The following is a 10621-nucleotide window of genomic DNA, read 5'->3' as shown; positions in this document are numbered from 1 at the left end:
CATAGCACGGCCGAACCCAACAAATTGCCGCCGCTACACACATCCTTATTGCAGTTAGATTGGAGTCATTTTCAGTGAACCGGGACCATCTTAAAAATTACTTAACAATTACATCCATTGCATGGCATGCAAGTAATTTAAATTAAGCCATGCTGTGCAAAATATGGGTTCTTGTTAACATGTACTATGAACCCATAGTTATGCTTATTTGATTATCTGACTATCAGATTGGTGGGCCATTATTGGACACTTAAAACTGAAAAATTTTCCAATGATCAAGCGTTGTCCACGAATCAGAGATTAGGATAGTTCGGCCAATTCATTTTTATTTTTATTTTTATTTTCGTAACCTTAGCAGTCGTTTCCACCATGCCTGTTTGGATTAGTGGAATCCAATATAAATGGATTTGGAAATGCCATTTTATCATAGAAAACAATGAAAAGGAAATGAATGTACAAATATCCTAAAAGGATGTTTAAGTTACCAATATTTCCAGGAAGATGAGGAATGATTAATGACAAAATGTGAAATCTCTCCTACGAAAGTGTGGAAATGAGGATTACAAAGTTTTTATTAGAGAGAGAGGGAGAGACCGTTTCTTTTATAAAAGCAGTCCAAAGGATCCACACATGCTAATTTATTGTTGCAAAGCATGGAAAATGTCAAAATAGAAAATAAGATTCCACCAACACAAACAGCAATAAGTTCGCGTATCAGGCATCATTTGCAACCAAAGTATCAAAAGCTTCTCTACAAAACAAAAAGGGAATTTTACAAATTAATACGGTATTTACACCATCTTCAGTTAGATTTCTTTAGATTTCTCCACGGACGTAGGTTGGGCCGTCTAAGCAAAGGGGTCAACAGCTTGGGTGGGCCTCATCATGATGTTCATGTGAAATCCACTCCGATCACCGGATGCGTCAGCCCATGATACCTCATTTATGATTCAGGTGGACCATATGATTGGAAACAGTACACAGCAACTCTCACCCTCCAAAATCTTTACACGTGTGTGGCCCGCTTGAATCACAGAAAGGTCTGATTTGGCCCCTTTTATTTGAAATCTAATGGTTAAGAGTAATTTTATATAATCATCATGGTGGGCCCTCTACAAATCAAGGGTGGATGACTTTATCCCAACTGTTTCCTTTGGTGTGGCCCACCTGAATAACATGTTAACCTGATTTTTTATTTTTTATTTTTTTTTGGCCCCGGAAGTAACATGGGATTATAAGTCTAATTGTCAGAGTCAATCTCGCGTACACTTCTAGGTGGGCCCGTAAAATCAAAGGTGGGCTTCTTGTTTCCTTAAGGAGTGTGCGCCATATCCAACCAGGACGACTAGTTATGATCCACCCATAACTTTCAATCTGTTAACGGACATCCCGTCATTCTAATAGGTTGTTTGGCCCCACAATAACGGTCACCAGTTTAAAAATCAGTTAGCCAGATTATATATATATATATATATATATATATATATATATATATATATATATATATATATATATATATGTGTGTGTGTGTGTGTGTGTGTGTGTGTGTGGGGGGGGGGGGGGGGGGAAAAGGTTCAATACGGTCGAGCTCATGAGAACTCCCCGTGAGGTCGAGCTGTGTGGGCCCCACGATGATGTAGGTTGAACATCTACCCCATCAATCAGATGCGCCATTCCATAGTGGGCATAGGGCTTAAAAATCAAGTCAATTCGTGACTTTTGTGGACCACACCACATACAAAAGTTGAGAGGGGTTACTCTCCATCAAAACATTCATAATTAATTTTTGGGCCCACCGAGATGTTGTTCACAAATCTAGCACATCCATTATGTGTGTCCCACTTGGATGGGGGGTCAGACCACTTTTCAGACGCATCCAAAATTCAGGTGGCCCCACAAAGTGCTTTTATATGTTTTAGGCATATCTTCACATGATTTTAGATGGTATGGCCCACCTGAGTTCCCTATACGGCTAATTTTTAGGATATCCCATAATTTAAAGGGGACCCATCAAATGCATAGTGTTGATGTTCGACATACATCATGGTGGGGCCCACACAGCTCGACCTCATGGGGAGTTCCCATGAGCTAGACAGAATAGAACCTTTTCCCATATATATATATATATATATATATATATAGATTTTTATTTTTATTTACCATTGATAAAAAACAAAATACAAGTGAGGTTTAGTAAATAAATGAGACTGATTTTTACATGAAGAAATTATCTCTGTGATTCCAACCTATTGTACAGGCTGGATGTTGCACGCATATGAAGGGCTAGAAGGTATCTCTTTGATGGCCTGTATTTTGTGGTCCAATGGCTGGACATGAGAACTTTTCTTTTTCATTTCAAATATATCAGTGGAAATTTATGAACATTCACCTCCTTATATTAAAACCATTCCATCCATTAGATTCCAAATGGTTCCTTACTCTTTCTCCGGTGGTAGACTCTCAAGAGTTTCAACACCTGGTCAGGGGTTGAGTACCCATAGGTGGTGAAATCCAACTACGGCGTGAGCGTGTGAGGGTGTGTGAAAAAAAAAAGAAGAGAGAGAGAGAGATTCCAAATCAAAATTTAGGGTGGGGATTGAGTACTACCCCCACCAGGACCTAACTAGAGGCGAACGGTCCTGCAGGGGCTCCATAAGGCCTACTGTGATGTGTGTGTTTTATTCACGCTGTTTATCTATTTTAAAATATCATTTCAGGTGATGAGCCTAAAAATGAAGCAGATTGAATGCTCAAGTTGACTGCACCACAGGAAACGAAGGGGATTGAAAGTCTACCATTGAAAACCTCTCAGGGCACAGAAGTTGTGTGCGTGTGTGTGTGTGTGAGGTGAAGACCAGGAAGGTTTCAATTGTGGGGACCATTGTCACCACTGCTTTCTGTGGTGTGGTCCACTCCAGCCTTTGTTCTGCCTCCTTTTTGTGTTAATGCTCTAAATTAATCTTTCCAAATGGATGGACGGCTTGGATAACACATATGGTGGTTCCACAGAGCCCCTGACAGATCATCCATCTCTAGTTAGGTTCCAGCCGGGGTAGTACCCAGTCCCCACTCCAAAAGCCAGGCATATCCATGATTCAGGTGAGCCACACAAATGAAAATAGGTTAGAAAATAGGTTAGGGTGAGCTTACCCTGTACACTATTTCTAATGGCATGGTTCACCTAATCATGAAATGGGCTGGTTTTTGGGCCAAGAGCCTTACATGGGGTGACGTGACATGGATTTCACGTGAATGTGATGCACCCAGCGGTCAGAGTGGATTTTACGTGAACATCACACGGGCTCAATTGAGCTGCCAACCCATTGCTCACACAGCGAACCCCACTTTCATTAAGAAACCCAACCGAAGGTAATGAAATAGTTTTTTGAAAACCTTTTTGAAAAAAAATATAAAACTAATGGAATAGCTTATTGAAAACCTTTTTTTTCAAGTACAGGGAAGTAAATGCTGAATTAGTGAGTTAGTAATTTGTAAAATTTCCAAACAAACAGTAATAGTATTCATAATACAAAAATTTAACGTCCATGTGCAACAAAAAAAAAAGAAAAAAGAAAAAAGAAAAAAAAAAGAATCAATTGATCAATTGGCAGAAATGCTCAAAATTCATGAGCTCATCTTTATGGTCATCACCCATTGATGATGATGAGTCCCATCCTATAAACGATTTGGATTGTTAAAAGATGACCCACCAATGGAACAATGGGATGTCCTGGGTTCATATGGGGACACTATGGTGCGCATCTTTCAACAAACCCATTAATCAGTCATAACTTACAAGCATTAAGTGAAGATGGTGCAACACATCGCAGATTACATTGTTCCTGTTAGTGTAGCCCACCAGAGTTTTGTGTTGGACATTTTTTTTCTATATATATTGCTCGAACAAGGGTTAGGAACTGATGGTTGGGAGTAGATAAACATATAAAACATTGTGGGAACCACAGAGCTTTGGTATAACAGTTGTAGACATCAGCAATTCCCATCTGCTGCTTGTGTTTACACACCTCAGACCTGAAACGTTACGTTCTCATTACAAGCCGGGGGTACTCAAATTTCATTGCGGGGCAACCTTGATGGACAGCTTGGACACCATTGCCACAGGCAAGTCAGTAAGAATGGTATAAGAAGACCTGTAAAGGAATTAAGTTACCTAACTTATGTAATATACGAGTAGGGCCGATAAAAACCCTAGTATGGCTTCTTATATTTCCTGATTTGAAATTTTTTTTTTTTTAAAAAAAAAATATGACCAACAGTTGGACATGTAGAAGAACAGGGGGTATATGAGATTAATTAGCAAAAGTGGATGCAGCAGGAATGAGCACATCTCTAAAACGATATTTGATGGGTTATTGATCTTGATCCCAAAGGTCACCTTAGCATAAAAATAGGGATTCGACATTACCTGATGGCAACAAAAATTCACCTCGTACCAACACACATACAACAAAATGCTAGGTCAAGCATTATTTTATATTTCTATCATTCTTAATAAATGGAGAATATGATGGGATGAGCATTCCACCAGGTAGGTCCAAAATCGTGATGGTTGTATTATACAAGGCCATAATAGAAAAAATGGACAGGGACAGCCAGAGAAAAACAGTAAAGATATTTATCAGTTACCATCAATTTTGCAGACCTAAAAACCCATAATGATCCAATTGGTGCAATATTTGGGGTCATGCAACTCTCATCCAAGGCCTACAAGGGCTCAAACTGGGTTTTCTGTAAAGGAACCTCCACCCAAGCAAGGTCATTGAGGCACTGACATCATAGCCATGCCTTTGCCAAACTGAAATAGCGACAGAAACCAAAATTGGTTTTGGCAATATCGTACCATTCCCCAATGAGAAAAGGCTATTTTGGATTGCATATCGCTCACAGGCAAATCGTATTGCACCTTAATGAAAACACATGAAACTTCAAAAAGAAAGATAGCCACCACAAGGGGTGATATTAACTCCAAGAATCTCTCAAGGGTCCAAACAACAACTGATCAACCAGCTACACCAGCACAAGGTCTGAATCTAAAACTGCAAAACATGAAACTAAAAACAGACTATATGGCTTCTAGGCAGATCTCCTCGAGTATCCTCAACCCAATGATAGGTAAGTGGGGATAAGCAAAAATCCCTCCCTAACAACACATTGGCAGGATGATGAGGGTCCAGTTGGAGAGATACCTGACCCACCATTTGTCTGTCAAAACTCTCTACTTGGATCTCTGCCTCATCTTTCGGCGCTTTCTCTTCAGCCTCCTCATACGCTTCTTCTTCCACTGCATTGAATCACCAAATTCCATTATTCGGAAAACAATTCAGCAAGGAATGATCAATACACAACATTAATCAATGCAAACAAACAGCAAAGCTTCAAGCATGGCACACAGTCCCACATGTTCACCCTAACAACTGAGAAATCCAATCCAATCCACTCCTTTTGAACTGAGTGGATAATGCACACGCTGACGAAATAACATAGGCCACAAAAAATAAGATAGATATTCCAATATCACTCTGCTCATCATTTATCATTAGTATAAATTAAGGTTTTACAGCTTTAGAACCCATGAATGGGCCAGCCAGCGAAACGGGTCAGGGCACCGGTTTTAAAAATTTAAAATTAAAAATTTAAAATAAAATAAAATAAAATAAAAAAACGATTGAGTAAGAACCTCTTGAGTGATCTTGATCAGGATTGGAACCACCAGCCAAAATGGTTCAGGTCCCTAAAAACCCATTTGGCAACCAGCCTGTTGAACCACTGGACCAGGACATCAGCCATGGTCAACAGATCAAATCCTTATTTGATCATTATGTCCACTTACTATACTGTGATGACATCATAGGCCAGATAGCTTGAACTGGTTAGTAACAAACTGCCCACAAACACAGGTCAGGACCGGTCCCTGATTCGATAAATTGACCCTAATGAAGTAACTATATCAAGCAAGAGCTACTCGACACTTCTACAACATATCAGACACCTTACATTTCCCCCCTATACCATGAACACTATTTTATCATAATTCTGCTGCATACCCCTTAAACCATGAACCCCAAAAATTAAATGATAAAGAACCCCACTAGGGGCATCCGTGTAATAAAGCAACAACAAGTAGTTGGCATACAAAGAACGATAGCCTGCAGTAGCAACACGAATTTTGATTTTTGTTATAAAAAATAAAGAGTCAAAGTTGATGAAAAAAACACTGATAATTCATGCAGTCATGAAACAAGGAGAAGTAGATCCTTAGCATCAAATAAATTGAGTCCAAAGATAGAGATGATTGGCAGAGTTACAACCACAGGAACGAAAGTTTCTCTCCTGTGTTGCAAAGGAATTGAGAAGAAATCAGTATAAAATAGTAGTGAAATCTAAAAGAACAAGGGCATGTGAATCCATGCAACATTGGTTGGCAACATTTGTGGAATCAAATATACGCAACATTCTAACCCGACAAGGCAACAAGCAAGCAAAGCAGACTGGAAAAGTTCCAACGAAGGGATGAAAGGTCTGTCTTGATTGAAAGAAGCAACACAAGTAAAATGACAGGATCGATTGATTACGCCAATTTCAGTCTAAGGCCCATCCACAGGATGGCACACCATTCAATAATCCCTTGCTATTCTTGATCATGGTAAGAAAAGCACTTCATTAATTCCATGAAGGGCTGGAGTCCTATGATAGTCGTGTACAATTTAAAAATGGTGGAGACTCTTCCACCATGCACATGTCTTAATTGTACAGGCTATCCAGACTGTCCAAACCACTGACCCAAGATTGGATTGTTTGGACAGTGGATGATATTAATCATCTGAATTTTCACTTACAATTTGGACGACTCACCATTTTCCTTTTAGCCAAACTTTTTCAGAAGCGATTTATAGGCCGGTTATGATTGCACAATCAGTGTGATTTAGAAACATGCTCCATCTACAATTTGGATGATCTAGATAGCTGTATATCAATGCCACATGTGAGGAGGATGAGTTACCACTCTTTTTCAAATTGTGCAAAACTAACATTGGAAGCCTGCCCATATCATGAAATTCATCATTTAATGGTAGTATTTTCACACCATCAATTCTTGGAAGATCCAAAGATGTTTTAAAATAGTGGTTAAAACATTCAATACGTCATTTGCACATATGACGCAAGCAATATTGAACAATTTTGACCATGCAATTAGTTTCTAGCAGTCCTCAACCTTAAGATTTGAAAGGACATGGGAAGGATATCAAATATAGGTAGCATTTCGGGCATTTGAAAAATGTGAATCATTAACAAAGGCCATTTTTGTCACTTCAGCAGGGCTCTAGCACCTAATTTCTCTTCATAATTCTCACTAGGCACATACTTTCTCGATTTCTCCCCAATCTCTCTTCCTTCTTCTCCCCATGCAACGGACATGCCACATCCCCAGTAATAATTAAGACCGTGGTAGTCATATGTATTAAAGAGGGTTGAATCCTGTAAATGATTCGCAATTGTTGACACGACAAAATCAAATAAAGAGGATATCTATTTGGATATTTTGGATATGTAGGTTTATCTTGAAGATCAAACCATTAAATTTCTTCATGAATGCAACAAAAACATAGAAATAAAGGGAGTGGATTAATATCCAACAACCTAGTAGCCATTATGCCGATTATCACAATCAACTCATGCTCTTCTTCTACCATATGCAACCCATGCCAAAAGATAGAAGAACATGCTACAAAGCCCAGGAAAAATATATGTTTATCAATCATAACTCCCTAGAACAAAGTCTTTAATGTATATATTCTTTACATAACCATAATAAGTCTATGTAAATTGGCCGTAACCGGTAACTCACTCGAATGGTATTAGAATGGCAAGATCTAGGGCTCATTTGAACCTCACTCAATAAGAATTCAAATGGGAATGTCATTTGATACTTGAAAAGTAGCCCACCGAATACAGCTGAAAGTTGGGGGGTTTCAACCCGACTGATCTATGACCGACCCGACATTGGGTTGGGATCGGGCAGGATGTATTGGGTTCGATCTCGGGCTTGGGCTATACAAACACCAACCTGATAAAACTTGGTCGGGCTTGGGTTGCCTAACCCAACCTGAACCCGACCGATATATAACTTATAAATTATAATTGAGTGCGGATTATCTGTGTTGAAGGCACAAGAAATTCCAGTGTCGTCGGGTTTCATTGGCCTACGTCATTTCCAATTATTCAAGCTAACAAAATATGCCAGATTTCTCTCTCAAATAATTGCATGCTACACAATACGAATTTTAAAGGCGTAGTATTATATTTTAACTTGTTTGTTTAAAAAAAGTGAAGTTCTTTATGATAAATAACTCTACATATATAACTGATAAAATCATAGGTACAAAAAAAGACGTGTATTGTAAATATAATAGACTAATGTAATAACGAAACTATTAGCATGTATCAACCTGACCGAACCCGCTTGGGTTGGGCTTGGGTTGAGAATTCCTAACCCGAGGTTGGGTTGGGTTGGGTTGGGTTGAGGTTGAGGTATAAGAACTTTGGATTGGGCTAGGGTTGAGCACCAACCTGGCCCAACCAGCCCGACTTGCAGCCCTACCACCAATATGTGTAATAAAGGAAAACCTGGTACAACCAAACTCAAATAACTAAGTAGATGGCTACTAATGTTGGGACCACTGAACTTTCACCAGATCAATCCAGGCTCACAAGGGGTTGTTTGGCACTATGGATTTGGGGGGGATTTGAGGGGATTTCAAATCCCTTGGTATGTTTGGCACCATATAGTAACTGAGAGTTTCAAATCCAGGGGGTTTGAAATCCAAGGTTGAAGCATGGGTTACATCTAAAATCCTTCCAAGAGTTGCATATATCCCACTGAATAATCTATTGGGCACATGGCCCACTGAATATATCCTAAAACAATCAAATTATCAACTACATCACTATAATTACTTTAATAGGATAATATGCGCCGTACAAACATTACCCATGTAAATCAACGGTTAAAAATCATTGGTTAGTCACTCGGATATGATCCTATGTTGTGGCCCATCTGAGACTTGGAATTTCATCATTTTTGGGGAAAGTATATATTTCCATAGGCTTATTACAACCATTGTGTCAAATATTACATATGTACACTAATAAGATATATTAAAGTTGATTTAGTAATTAATTTCAATCCCCTGTAAATATACTATGCATAGGTACTTTTGGATTACAGGGGATTCTGAATCCAGGTTGCCAAACACAATGGGAGGATACCAAATCCAGGGGGTTCTGAATCCACATTCACAAACAGGCCCTAAAAGTAAGTCAGCTAGACGATCTTATGGCCCCTATCTGAACATGAACCACTTTACTCACTTCCATTCATTTCCAGGGATATTAATGGGATGTCAATGAGAACCGATTGGAAATACAAACTATCAGTGGGACTTCTTTGTAACAAACTTTCCAGACCATCCATTCTGCTGGTCATTGCGACAGGCAAAAAAGATCATCCAATCTGTGAGATTCATGCAAAAGAACCCACAAAGAGGGCTGGATTGACTGGCCGACCCAAATCAATTGATTAAAGCAGTGTGTAGAGGAAGTCCAGACTACTCAAAAAGAATAATCACAATAAAAAATCATCAGAAATTTCTCAAATCCTTAACAGAATTTCTACAATCTTCAAACATCACCACCATCACACTCAAACCTCACAACACAGTTCAGAAACCCTAATCCTCATATACATCTACCACACAGCAGAAAAGAGGCCCGCCATAAGAAATGGACGAAGAACATCCAAGATCATATAAACCATACGAATTCAAGCAAATACAATCAAAGTACACCGATATGTGATTCCTCATCATAGAAAAATCAATGACAGAAAATCCGAATCGCGTTTATCATAAACGGGTGAAACACAGCTAGATCTAAACGATTTTAAGCGGAGAAAAGAAAAGATTTTTGCATGGAAAGAAGACCTAATGAGAGATACAAGAAGAAGAGAAATCTGAGATAGAGAAAACGTACCTTGGCCCTCATCTTCTTCTTCTTCTCTGTCTCCCTTCGATATCTCGCTTTCTTTCAAGAGGCTCTGCCGATTTCAGTTTTCCGAGGAAGAAGATATGAACCTCTCTTCCCGTATTTATAGGGTTAGGGTTTTAGCCAAGGGACGAGAGAAACCCTAATAAGGACGGACGCGGATTAGGTAATACCCCCTCTGAGTTTTATCCACACCGTCCATCCATTTTTCCATATCAATTTAGGGCATAATCCGAAACATCAGTTAGATGAAGTACTAAAGTGGACCACACAGTGATGATGAAACGCATACCGTTGAAAACTTCTCGGGGCCACAGAAGTTTTCGATCAATCTGAAGTTACTGTTTTCGTTTCATCCAAGTCCACGTGGCCTTACCAATAGGTTGGATGGAAAATAAATATCAAAGTTGGCCATGAAGGCTTCAATGGGAGGTGTCATCATCACCGCTGCTTCCTTTGGTGTGGTCCACGTGAAACTTCAATGTGCCTCGTTATTGATTAAAAATACCAAAATGATATGGAAAAAAATGGATGGACGGTGGGATATGACCCATACATC

The 10621-nt window shown here is 39.2% G+C and overlaps 1 long non-coding RNA gene across 1 annotated transcript; it reads right to left on the bottom strand.

Moving 5' to 3' along the window:
• Nucleotides 1–4945: 4945 nt before the first annotated feature.
• On the bottom strand, nucleotides 4946–10293 carry LOC131246482 (uncharacterized). Its single transcript, XR_009171399.1, has 2 exons — nucleotides 10051–10293; nucleotides 4946–5302 (listed from the first exon to the last, which is right to left on the bottom strand). It is a non-coding gene; the product is annotated as an uncharacterized LOC131246482 (long non-coding RNA).
• Between the last annotated feature and the right edge of the window lie 328 nt (nucleotides 10294–10621).

Source organism: Magnolia sinica, chromosome 1 (assembly GCF_029962835.1).
Source record: "Magnolia sinica isolate HGM2019 chromosome 1, MsV1, whole genome shotgun sequence".
NCBI classification, from domain to species: domain Eukaryota; kingdom Viridiplantae; phylum Streptophyta; class Magnoliopsida; order Magnoliales; family Magnoliaceae; genus Magnolia; species Magnolia sinica.
Note: the sequence above shows the minus strand (reverse complement) of the source record. Positions and strands in the feature narration are given on the sequence as shown.